At 46.5% G+C, this 12,627-nt stretch overlaps 1 non-coding gene across 1 annotated transcript; it reads left to right on the top strand.

Moving 5' to 3' along the window:
* The first annotated feature begins 11,412 nt into the window (after positions 1-11,412).
* LOC131505937 (U1 spliceosomal RNA) lies at positions 11,413-11,574 on the top strand. Its single transcript, XR_009258686.1, has one exon. It is a non-coding gene; the product is annotated as a U1 spliceosomal RNA (small nuclear RNA).
* Positions 11,575-12,627: the final 1,053 nt, after the last annotated feature.

Here is a 12,627-nt window from a genome sequence, read left to right as displayed (position 1 = left end):
CTTCAAAGACAGAGTGTAGACCCAGCGGGATCACGCAGTAGGAGCTTCACATATCCTGGCTACTGGTTACTGAGCCTCTTTAAAGTGCCAGGATGGACCCCTGCCCTCCTGTGTTTTGTCCTCAGCATCTGGAAATGGACTTGCCCAAGAGCACCCAGCTGGATGTGGTAGAGTTAGTGGGAAGCCAGATTCCCACTCGGGTCTCCATGCCCACGTTTCCCATTGTGGCTGAGCTGGGGCTGCCTCCCAGGGCTTTCTCAGCCCTCAGAGCAGGCCTCTGGGAAGCACTTACGTGGCATCTGGGCAGTGGCACTTCATCGTCCGCACCCCCCACTGCACTGGTCAGTGGCCTTAAGCGCAGGAGCTGGCTTGGTACTTCCGACACCAGATGTCCACTGAATGTGTGCCTTTCTGCACGCCTGTTACTGGTGGCAGCTGTGCGCCCTGTGTGTCTGACACCTGGGTCAACACGCAGAGCCTCTGGAGTCTGGAGGACGTTAACACCAAAGGAGGGAGTGGAGCCGTCTGAAACTGGGTCCGGGAAGCCCCTGGGGGTCTCGGCAGGCTGCCCTGATAATCCCTCAGCAGACATGCTTCCCAGTTATCTGCTGTCTGATGGGGGAGCGGTGCACGGCAGGGACCGAGTGGGGAGAAAGACTTGCAACGTGGAAGGCAAGTTGAGGGGGGGAGGTAGGGGGGGACAGTTCATGAAGCCACTGGGCTGATGCTCCCCCAGGCTGGCATTTGAATTTTTATGTCCATGGAGACAACCTTTCAGTAGGGTAGTTGGGCAGGAGTTATCCACATTGTAAATGGTCAGACACTTGTACCTGTGACCCAGCAATTCAATTTCAAGGTCTTTACCTTACACACCAAAAAGTGCAAAGATATGTGGGCGTCGTTATGGACAAGCTGTTCCTAATAGCAAGCGGTAACACCAAAGTGATAACCAAGAGAGGTGTGGCTCCCACGGAGAGGGAGGGAAGGATTTTTGCTTTTTGTTTTACACATGGCTATATTGTGGAAGTCTCACAATGAGCATTTATTCATGTCTTGCTTTCGTTACAAAGGCAGAAAAAAAAGGACCCCTTGTCACCGCCACCCTACCCCACTCCACCAACAACTTTCTGATGACAAAAGGCCACCTACCTCCCAGGGGCCGCCCTGGAGGGCACATGTGGTCACGTGTGTGAGTGCATGTGGCTTCTCCATCAGTGTCGGATGGTTTCCCCGAGACAGCCCATCTGGGCCTTCTTGGAATTAGGCTGGGGGCCTGGACCTCTTAAATGCCTCTGCTTTCAGATGCATAGATGAGGATTCTCTCTTTTTATTCTTGGAATAATACGGAGTTAAAGATTATTATCCTGTTTTAAAGATGAGAAATTTGAGGCCCAGGCAGGTGAAAGGCTTTTCAAACATCACACAGCATGGGGGTGCCTGGGTGGCTCAGTTGGTTAAGCATCCCACTTCAACTAGGCCCAGGTCACGAACTCACGGTTCTCAGTGATCTCAATGATCTCATCATTCGTGGGTTCTCAGGTCATGATCTCATCGTTCGTGAGTTCGAGGCCCATGTTGGGCTCTGTGCTGACAGCTCAGAGCCTGGAGCCTGCTTTGGATTCTGTGTCTCCTGCTCTCTCTGCCCCTCCCCCGCTTGTGCTCTGTCTCTCTAAAAATAAATAAGCATTAAAAAAAAAAAGATCACACAGCATGTATCAGTGGTATGGGGCTGAGACCTGCGTATTTGTAAAGGCTGCTCTTGAGTGAAGGAGGGGACTGTGGGGATGGGGAAAAGGGGAAGGGGAGCCCTAGCCTCCAGGGATGGGCCTGACACCCTCCCAGGAGGGTAAACTGCCTGTCTGTTTCTTCCCAGATAATTTCCCAGCCATGGCCCAGCCTTAGCTCCCTGGCTATTTCCATTTTTCTTCCTTATTGCCAAGTGGTCAAAGTCTAAGCCACCCAGTGTCCCTTGCCTCTTCCCCACCCTTCTGCACACTGGCCTGGGCTTCCGGGAAGAAATCTAGGCAAAGCTCTAGTCCCTTACCCTCTACCAACACACTGTGACACGCTGGCAGCTTACTGCCATTCACTGGACCTCAGTTTCCCCATCTGTCAAATGGGGATAATGATTACTTTCTCTGCCTCCTAGATCTCTGTGGTATAAATAACTTGAGAGACATGAGAGTGGGTAGAAACCTGGCCAGAGATGGGGCGCCTGGGTGGCGCAGTCGGTTAAGCGTCCGACTTCAGCCAGGTCATGATCTCGCGGTCCGTGAGTTCGAGCCCCGCGTCAGGCTCTGGGCTGATGGCTCGGAGCCTGGAGCCTGTTTCCGATTCTGTGTCTCCCTCTCTCTCTGCCCCTCCCCCGTTCATGCTCTGTCTCTCTCTGTCCCAAAAATAAATAAAAAATGTTAAAAAAAAAAAAAAAAAGAAACCTGGCCAGAGAAATGCAAGCAGTAATCCCCCTTTTCCTGGAACATTTAACAACCAGGCATGGCCCAGTGCACTTCACCTGAAGGCTGGGTCTTCCCAGGGCATGGCCTCCGGGCTGGGCTGCTCAGCTGAAGAGAGGGTTCAGTCCTCTTTGATTATTCGAACACTTCCTCCATGTAAATAAAACAATCATGCACAAACCCTACCATATTCTGGGGTGCCTAGGTGGCTCAGTCTGCTGAGCAACCGACCCTTGATTTCGGCTCAGGTCAGGGTTGTGGGGTCGAGCCCTGCATGGAGCCCCTTGTAGGGCTCCACGCTGAGCATGGAGCCTGCTTAGGATGTCTCTCTCCCTCCGCCCCTCTTTTCTGCTTGCGCACGCTGTCTCTCTCTAATATAAGAATAAATAAAAATTAAAAAAAAAAAAAAAAAACCCTGGGGCGCGTGGGTAGTGCAGTTGGTTAAGCGTCCAACTCTTGATCTCAGCTCAGATCATGATCTCACAGTTTGTGAGTTTGAGCCCCGTATTGGGCTCTGTGCTGATGGTGCGGAGCCTGCTTGGGATTCTTTTCTTCTCTCTGCCCCTCCCTGCTTGTTTTCTCTCTCTGTCTCTGTGTGTGTGTGTGTGTCTCTCTCTGTCTCTCAAAATAAATAAATAAACTTAAAAAAATTAAGCCCCCCCACCATATTCTATTTTAGGAGTGTATATACATATGCATAAAACAAAAAAACAAAAAACAAAAGATCATGCTTCTCTGAGAGGAGAAGGTACTTAAAGGGGACCTTGGGATGTTTACAATTACAAATTCTAGATGCTGTGAAAGGGGATGTTTGTCATTTGTATTTTTTTCCTATCTTTTACTTTTCTAAAAACATTTCAGGAGCGCCCGGGGGGCTCAGTCGGTTAAGTGTTTGACTTCAGCTCAGGTCATGATCTCATAGTTTGTGGGTTCGAGCCCCACATCGGGCTCTGTGCTGACAGCTCGGAGCCTGGAGCCTGCTTCAGATTCTGTCTCCCTCTCTCTCTCTTTCCACCCCCCCCCCACTTGCACTCTGTCTCTGTCTCTCTCAAAAATAAATAAACATAAAAAAATTAAAAAATTTTCATTGTAGGAAACTTGGAGGAAATAACAGGAAAGTATAAAGAAGAAATCAGAGCTACCCATAATCCTCCCTGCCCTCACGGACAACCCCACTCACACTTTGGAGGGTCTTTTCCCGTGTACATTATCATTTTCTCCCTTTCTGAATCTCCTGCCCTCTGGCTCTACTTTGCCACCCTTCTCATCACCCTGATCTGTTGCCCTCCCTGTCACCCCCCTCCATCCATCAAGGACTTCAGAATTTCTGTCAGGCAGTCTGTCCTAATGTCCTGTCGATCCATGCAAATAACCCTCCAATACCCTTCCTTGATCTCCTTGGTGACCTTCGTCATGACCCTGCCACCTTCTCTGGGGCCACACCTTGGATGTTCCCCTCTGGAACCCCAGCCTCAAGGGTTCCCACAAGGCCCCCTCCTGCAGAATGCCTGTCTTCCGACTCCTAGTGCCTCATCCCCTGACTTCACAGAGGCCACTGGCCCATTCTGTTTCCTTCTGTTCAGTCAGCCTCTCCTGGCCGCTGGCCCAGCAAGCCTACACCACAAGGCTGAGCGTCTGAAGGCCAGCACAGTGATCCAGGTGAGGAATGCAAAGTGGAGGACTTGAGCTTGAGGAGGAGAGGGGGATTTGAGCCGTGTGATTGGTGTGCACCATTCCAAACCCTCTCACCTCCTCTCTCCTCCTCCCAGGCGTTCCTCCAGCTCCACACATGGGCCCCACTCCATCCCTCATCCCCCCCCCCTCATCCTCCCGGTCAGCCTGTAAACACACCCTTGTCTCTTGGATCCTAAGATGACACCCCCGCCCCTTGACTCCCTTTGCATTTCTAGCTACTTCTTTTTCACTCCTTTTTCCCTTCCCCTCCAAACTTCTGGAGTGAATCGTCCTTCTGTGCTGCCCATCTTCTCAACTACTGCTTCCTCCCCATCCGCAGCAATGTGCTTCAGCCCTCTGCCAGAAGAGCCCTGTCTGGGTCACCAGGGACTTCTAACTTGGCTGGATCCAATGGAAGCATTTCCGCAAGGCTGGTTAGTCACCCCCCTGCACTCACAGAGCACACTCCTTGTTCCTGGTTGTTCCTTCTCGGTCTCCTTTGTGGACTTTTTTTTACACTTATTTTATTTAATTCCAGTATAGTTAACATACAGTGTTATGTTCATTTCGGATGCACAATATCATGATTCAGCAATTCTATACATTACTCAGTGTTCATCAAGGTAAGTGTACTCTTAATCCCTTCACCTATTTCACTCAGCCTCCCCCACTCACTCCCCTCTGGCAGCCACCAGTTTGTTCTTGAAGGTTAAGAGTCTGTGTTTTGGTCTGTCTCTTTCTTCCTTTGTTGCTTTGTTTTGTTTCTTCTCCAGTGACATCATCTCTGACTTGCTTATTTCGCTTAGCGTTGTACTCTCTAGCTCCATCCATGCTGTTGCAAATGCTTCTTTGTGGACTTTTTGTGATCCGCTCTACCTTTAGATATTGGCAATCCTTTTTGTATCTTTTCTGCTTCCTTTATTGTTCCCGTTGGTTGGCTCCTATTGTCTCATGGCTCTCCTTTTATATGACAGTTCTCAAATCACCATCCCCAGGCTACCTCCCCTGAGCATCAGACTCAAATATCCAGTCTCCTGACTTTCCCACCAGTCATCTCAAGCTGGACAAGTACCAGCTGATCATTTCCTCTTTTCTCCCAAACTGCTCCTTGTATATTTTCTGTTGGTGGCATCACCATGTATCCAAGTCAAAAACCTGGGAGTCATTTTTTTTACTCTTTCCTCTCTTCTTTTTATTTTTCTTTCTTTTTTCTTTTTTCTTTTTAATATTTACTTATTTTTGAGAGTGAGCAGAGGAGGGGTAGAGAGAGGGGGACAGAGGATCCAAAGCAGGCTCTGTGCTGACAGCAGAGAGCCTGATGTGGGGCTAGAACCCATGAACCATGAGATCATGACCTGAGCCGAAGTCGGAGGCTTAACTGACTGAGCCACCCAGGCGCCTCACTTCCCTCTCTTTCTATACAGAGTCAGTCATCAAGTCCTGCCAAGTTACATCCTAAGCAATTCTGGAACAAGTGCTTTCCTCTTTGTCCCTGCTACTATTGCCCTTGTTCATATAACATCTCTCACCCCCAGCTGTTTTTCCACACACCACTGGGTACTCTTCCTAAAGTATAAATCCGATTATGTCATGGGGCGCCTGGGTGGCTCAGTCGGTTGGGCTTCCGACTTCAGCTCAGGTCATGATGTCACGGTCTGTGAGTTCGAGCCCCACATCAGGCTCTGTGCTGACAGCTCAGAGCCTGTAGCCTGCTTCGGATTCTGTGTCTCCCTCTCTCTCTGTCCCTCCCCCGCTTACACTCTGTCTCTCTGTCTCTAAGAAATAAATAAACGTTTAAAAAAAATCAGATTATGCCTCTCTTCTGCTTAAAATCAGCAATCTAAAAGAAAATTCAAAAGACATAAATAAATGGGGGGTGGGCACCTGAGTGGCTCAGTTGATTGAGCGTCTGACTTTGGCTCAGGTCATGATCTCACAGTTGGTGAGTTCAGGCCCCACATCAGGCTCTCTGCTGTCATTGTGGAGCCCACCTTGGATCCTCTGTCCCCCTCTCTCTCTGCACCTCCCCTGCTCATGCTCTTTCTTTCTCAAAGATAAATAAACATAAAAAAAAAAGACATAAATAAATGGAAAGCCATCCTGGGTTCATGGATTGTAAGACTTAATATTGTTAGGATGGAATTCTCCCCAATTGATCTGCAGATTTGTTGCAACCTCTATCAAAATCCAAGCTTCCCCCACTTTTGTTTTGTAGAAATTGACAAGATGATCCTAAAATTCATATGGAAATGCAAAAGATCCAAAATAGCCAAAACAATCTTGAAAAAGAAACAAGTTGGAGGACACACACGTTTCAATTTCAAAATTTACTCCAAAGCTACAGTAATCAAGACAATGTGATACTGGGCATAAGGATAGACATATACATCAATGGAATAGATTTGAGAATAAGAGCATATAAAGAAACCAGAAATAAAGTAGAACTAAAAATACGTATGTGGTCAATTGATCTTTGACAAGGGTACCAAGGTGGTTTAAAGAAGAAAGATAGGGCACCTGAGTGGCTTGGTTGAGCGTCCGACTTTGGCTCAGGTCATGATCTCACAGTTTGTGCAGCTGAGCCCAGAGTGGGGCTCTGTGCTGATATCAAGGAGCCTGCCTGGGATTCTCTTTCTCCCTCTCTCTCTCTGCCCCTCCCCAGCTCACATGCTCTCTCTCTCTCAAAATAAATAAATAAACTTAAAAAAGGAAGAAGAAAGAGTAGAGGCACTTGGCTGGCTCAGTCACTAGAGCACATGCCTCTTGATATTGGGTTTGGGAGTTCAAGCCCCATGCTGGGTGTGGAGCTTAATTGAAATAAATAAATAAAACAACCATTGACTTGGAGAAAATATTGGTGAAGCATATATATATATATATATATATATATATATATTTGTGAAGCATATTGTGAAGCATAAGGGTCTAGTATCCAGAATAGACAAAGAACTATTATGCACATGAAGATGCCCAATCTCATTAGTCAGTAGGGATATGCAAATAAAAACCATAATAAGACGCTACTTCATCCCCACTAAGATAGCTGGCTATAACCAAAAAGACAGACATAACAAGTGTTGAGGATGTGGAGAAATTGGAACCCTCATTCACCACTGGTGGGAATGCAAAATGGCGCAGCCACTTTAGGAAAGTTTGGCAGTTCCTCAAAAAGCGGAACAGAGAGGTACCGTACAACCGAGCTTTTCATTCCTAGGTACGTACCCAAGAGAACTGAAGATACATATTCACACAAAAATTTGTACATGAATGTTCAGAGCAACTTTATTCATAATTACCTCACCACATCCAAAACAGGAATCCATGCTCTCTGCCTTCTTCCTTGTTACCGTAAATGAAGTCTTCTAGGGTCTTTTTTTTTTTCTTTCTTTCTTTCTTAGAGACAGAGGGAGAGTGTGAGTGGGGAGAGGGGCAGAGGGAGAGAGAGAATCCCAAGCAGGCTCCATGCTCATTGTGGAGTCTGATGCGGGGCTCAGTCTCATGACCCCGGGACCATGGCCCGAGCCGAAATCGAGAGTCAGGAACTCAACCGACTGAGTCACCCAGCCGCCCCCTCTTGGGTCTTTCTAAGAGAAGTTCTCTCCTTATCAAGGGCTTTGCTTCTGCAATTATATCCTTTCTTTCCTGCAACATCTAGCACTTCTTCACCAGTTAACACCCAGACATATCTCCACATCTGTGTATCTCCATCTTAAAACAATACAAAACACACACACACACACACACACACACACACACACTGCCCCCAGACTCTCTGCCTTCCTTCCTCCTTCCTCAAATCTCATTTGGCAAAAGCTTCTATCTGCAGCCTCAATGATTCTTTACCTTCATGGGATGCCCATCTTGACTGACCCTTCATGATAGCATACCTGAAAATTTGGGCAAAGACCTCTTCTCTCTGTCTGCACCCTCTTTTTCAATGATCTCAGCCAGTCCCTTGGCTTCTATATTATCAAGATGTCAATGGCTCCTGTGTGTATCTCCAGCTCTGAGCCCTCACTATGTGCCAAGCTTTTGTGCCCAGCTGCCTGCTTGTCATATCTACTTGAATGCCTAACGCCCGTCTAAACTTAGTGGACTCAGGAAGAGCTCTTGGTTCCTCTCCCCTCGATTCATTCTTCCCCTAGTCTCTCTCATCTCAGTAAACAGCACCGTCATCTACCTACACGTTCAAGCTCAAAGCACGAAAGCCTTTCCTGATTCCTCCCTTTTACTCATTCTCCATATTCTACCCATCTGCAAGCCCTGTTGCTCTGTCTCCAGACTATGTATTATGTCAAACGGCTTCTCTCCGTCTCCGCTGTCCCTCCCTTCATCCAGCAGCCTCCCAACTGGCCTCTCTACTTCCACCCCTACAACCCACTTTCTACACAGCAACCATTTACTTTCAAAAAACGTAAGTCAGGGGGTGCCTGGGTGGCGCAGTCGGTTAAGCGTCCGACTTCAGCCAGGTCACGATCTCGCGGTCCGTGAGTTCGAGCCCCGCGTCAGGCTCTGGGCTGATGGCTCGGAGCCTGGAGCCTGTTTCCGATTCTGTGTCTCCCTCTCTCTCTGCCCCTCCCCCATTCAGCTCTGTCTCTCTCTGTCCCAAAAATAAAAATAAAAAACGTTGAAAAAAAAAAAAATTAAAAAAAAAAAAAAAAACGTAAGTCAGGTCATATAAAAACTCCCTTTCATGGCCTACGTAGGGCTTCACTGTGGCCTGCAATGCCCAGCACGCCCTGGGTCCCCTCTACCTCTCCAGCATCATATCCTATCACTCTCCCCTTGATTTCTACCCATCAGCCACACTGCTCTTCCTTCCTTTCTTTCGAGCCACCAAATTAGTTCAAAAAAATTTTTTTAAACATTTATTTATTTTTGAGAGACAGACAGAGCACAAGTGGGGGAGGGGCAGAAAGAGAGAAAGAGAGAGAGAGAGAGAGAGAGACGGAGATAGAATGTGAAGCAGGCTCCAGGCTCTGAGCTGTCAGCACAGAGCCCCATGCGGGGCTCAAACTCACCACCCGTAAGATCATGACCTGAGCCAAAGTCGGACGCTAAACCGACTGAGCCACCCAGGGGCCCCTAATCATCCTATTTTCTTTGCTTCTCCTATTTCTCAATGAGAAATAATTGACATACATCACCGTATAGGGTGTAGGGTGTACAGTTTTATTTTCTTCGAAGCATTTCTCTCTAGGTGAAATAATCTTCTTGATTTATTTCTTTACTAATTTTCAGTTCTTTCTACAAGAATGTGGGCCCTATGAGAGCAGAGGCCTTAAGTATCTCGTATATAGCTCACCACTCAACGCCCAGCGCCTGGAACAGTCTCAGGGACACAGTAGGTGCTTGGTGCATATCTGTTAATGGATAAATAAAGCATTAAATCAGTGCTCCTCAAAGCGTGGTCTACAAACTCCTGAGCATCCCCCAAATCTTTTCAGAGGCTCTGTGAAGTCAGAGCTATTTTCTTTTCTTTCTTTTTTTTTTTTTTTTTTAACGTTTTTTATTTATTTTTGGGACAGAGAGAGACAGAGCATGAACGGGGGAGGGGCAGAGAGAGAGGGAGACACAGAATCGGAAGCAGGCTCCAGGCTCCGAGCCGTCAGCCCAGAGCCCGACGCGGGGCTCGAACTCACGGACCGCGAGATCGTGACCTGGCTGAAGTCGGACGCTTAACCGACTGCGCCACCCAGGCGCCCCCAGAGCTATTTTCATAATAAATACTAAGATGTTGTGTTGCCTTTTTGGTGGTGGGAAAGTAATGGCGGATACAGCAGCTGGCCCCTTAAGATAAAGCGAGGCGAGGCTCCAGGCTGTATTTGTAATCACTGTATTCCTCACTTCTGTGTGTGCTCAGCAAAGGAAACAAATACAGCAGTTTCATTCAAGAATGACTTGATGAGGGTCCCCTAGGTGGCTCAGTTGGTTAAGCGGCTGACTCTTGATTTTGGCTCAGGCCATGCTCTCGTGGTTTGTGAGCCCCAGTCCCACGTCGGGCTCCTGGCTGACAGTGCTGAGCCTGCTTGGGATTCTCTCTCCTTCTCTCTCCTCCCCTTCTCCTTGTTCATGCTCTCTCTCTCTCTCTCTCCCTCCCTCAAAATAAGTGAATAAACTTAAAGAAAAATTTCAAAGACTGACTTGATGAAACAGTACAAATTATTAACTTTATTAAATCTCTACCCTTGACTATACTTCTTTAAAAAAATTTTTTTTTGAATGTTTTTATTTATTTTTGAAGGAGAGACAGACAGAGCATGAGTGGGGGAGGAGCAGAGAGAGGGAGACACAGAATCCGAAGCAAGCTCCAGGCTCCGAGCTGTCAGCACAGAGCCCAACGCGGGGCTCGAACTCACGAACTGTGAGATCATGACCTGAGCTGAAGTCGGACGCTTAACCGACTGAGCCACCCAGGCGCCCCATTGACTATACTTTTTTTAGATATTTTGACAGGGTGGGAAGAATTCTGCTATATGCCTAAGTACCATGGTTGTCTCAGGAAGAGCACTTGTGGAATTGTTTTGAGTTGCAAGTTGAATGCCATTTTTACCTGGAAGAAGGATTGAAAGACAGACCATGGTTATGCAAATGGAGGGTTTTTTCTCATTTTTTTATTTTTGCAGACATTTTCTCTAAAATGAAAGAAGTGAGCCTATTGACTCAAGGGGGAAATTGACAATATTTGCTGCTAATAATAAAATTTCAACTTTTGAGTGAAAATTAGCCTTTTGGAATGTTTGTATCCACCACTGTGAGTTTAGTAGCTTCCCGATACTTAAGGACTTAAAAAAAAATTTTTTTTTAATGTTTATTTATTTTTGAGAGAGACAGAGACAGAGCAGGGGAGAGGCAGAGAGAGAGAGAGACATGGAATCCAAAGCAGTCTCCAGGCTCCGAGCTGTCAGCACAGAGCCCGATGCGGGGCTCGAACTCACAAGCAGTGAGATCATGACCTGAGCTGAGGTCGGACACTTAACCGACTGAACCACCCAGGCGCCCCTACTTAAGGACTTCTGATGAGATCAATGGTGACGTTAATGAATATAATTTCTTTTAGATTGTATAATAACATGTGTCGACATTTAGAAGATCTCCATAGCTCAGTGAACCCTATTTTCCAAGTATTACAAAATCAGTCACAGATAAAAGATGCATTCAAAGTGCATGATAGACCAATGTATTTTAACTTAATGAAAAATTGGTTTCAGATTCCACACTGAAACTAAATTTTCCAAGTCTTCATTTGTTAAGTTTTGGTATAGTATCAAAGAGGAATATCCACATACTTACCAGGCAAGGGAAAACCGTGATCATAAAGGTGCTTTTCTGGGCAAGGCCCATCCATTGCACTTCTCAGGGTGCCGATCTATTCAATTTCCCCAAATGCGAGAGACTCGGTTGTGTAATTTAAGGCAGTGGGGGACTGCGTTCACTTTCTTCTCTTAAAAAAAGGAAAAGAGGAATATCACAGTTATCTGAAAAAGCTTTTAAAATAATCCTCCTTGGGGTACCTGGTGGCTCAGTTGTTTAAGCATCGGACTTGGGCTCAGGTCGTGATCTCCCAGTTTATGAGCTCGAGCCTGTGTCGGGCTCTGTGCTGACAGCTCAGAGCCTGGAGCCTGGTTCGGATTCTGTGTTTCCCTCTCTCTCTGCCCCTCCTCCACTCCTGCTCTGTCTCTCTCAAAAAAATAAATACATAAACATTTTAAATAAAGAAATAAAATAACCCTCCTTTTTCCATTTTTATATCTGTGTGAGGCTGAATTTTGTTCATATACTGCAACTAAAACAAATCTCAACAGATTGAGTAAAGGAGCAAAGAAGCAGTTATAGGGATCTAGCCGCCTTTTATTAAGCCAGACATTTAAAGAGATATGCAAAACTGTCAAACAATGTCATTCTTCCCACTAATTTTTTTGATTTGGAAAATGTCATTATTTTTCATTGAAAAGGGTGTTATTTGTGTTAACTTTAGTGGGTTCATCATTTTTACTTAAAAATATGTTTTTAAACTTTTTGTAATGTTTATTTTTGAGAGAGAGAGCATGCACGCACGAGCAGGAGAGGGGCAGAGAGGGGGTGGGGGGATAGAACATCCGAAGAGAGCTCTGTGCTAACAGCTCGAACTCACAAACCATGAGATCATGACCTGAGCCAAAGTCAGACTCAACAGACTGAGTCCCTCAGGCGCGCTTATTTTTTAAACTCTCAATTTGACTTCGAATATGGCAAATATCGATCCTGTGACCCATATGAACAAAAACCCTTTCAGGTCTTCAGTTTTTCAGAGTGTGAAGGGATCTTGAGAGCAAAAAGTTTAGGAAACGCCACTACAGATAAACACTGAAGTTAATCAGCCCCATACATAATACCTTGGTGCACAGGCGGAGGGAACACAAGATAATTATAAACACCCCTATTTGGAAAAGGAGAGGAGACAAAACAGCACCCAATGGTCTGCGGGGTGTCTGGAATGTGTATTGCATCCTGGAGGTGG

Source organism: Neofelis nebulosa, chromosome 2, assembly GCF_028018385.1.
Source record: "Neofelis nebulosa isolate mNeoNeb1 chromosome 2, mNeoNeb1.pri, whole genome shotgun sequence".
Taxonomy (NCBI): Eukaryota; Metazoa; Chordata; class Mammalia; order Carnivora; family Felidae; genus Neofelis; species Neofelis nebulosa.
This window is presented reverse-complemented; position numbering and strand designations above follow the sequence as displayed.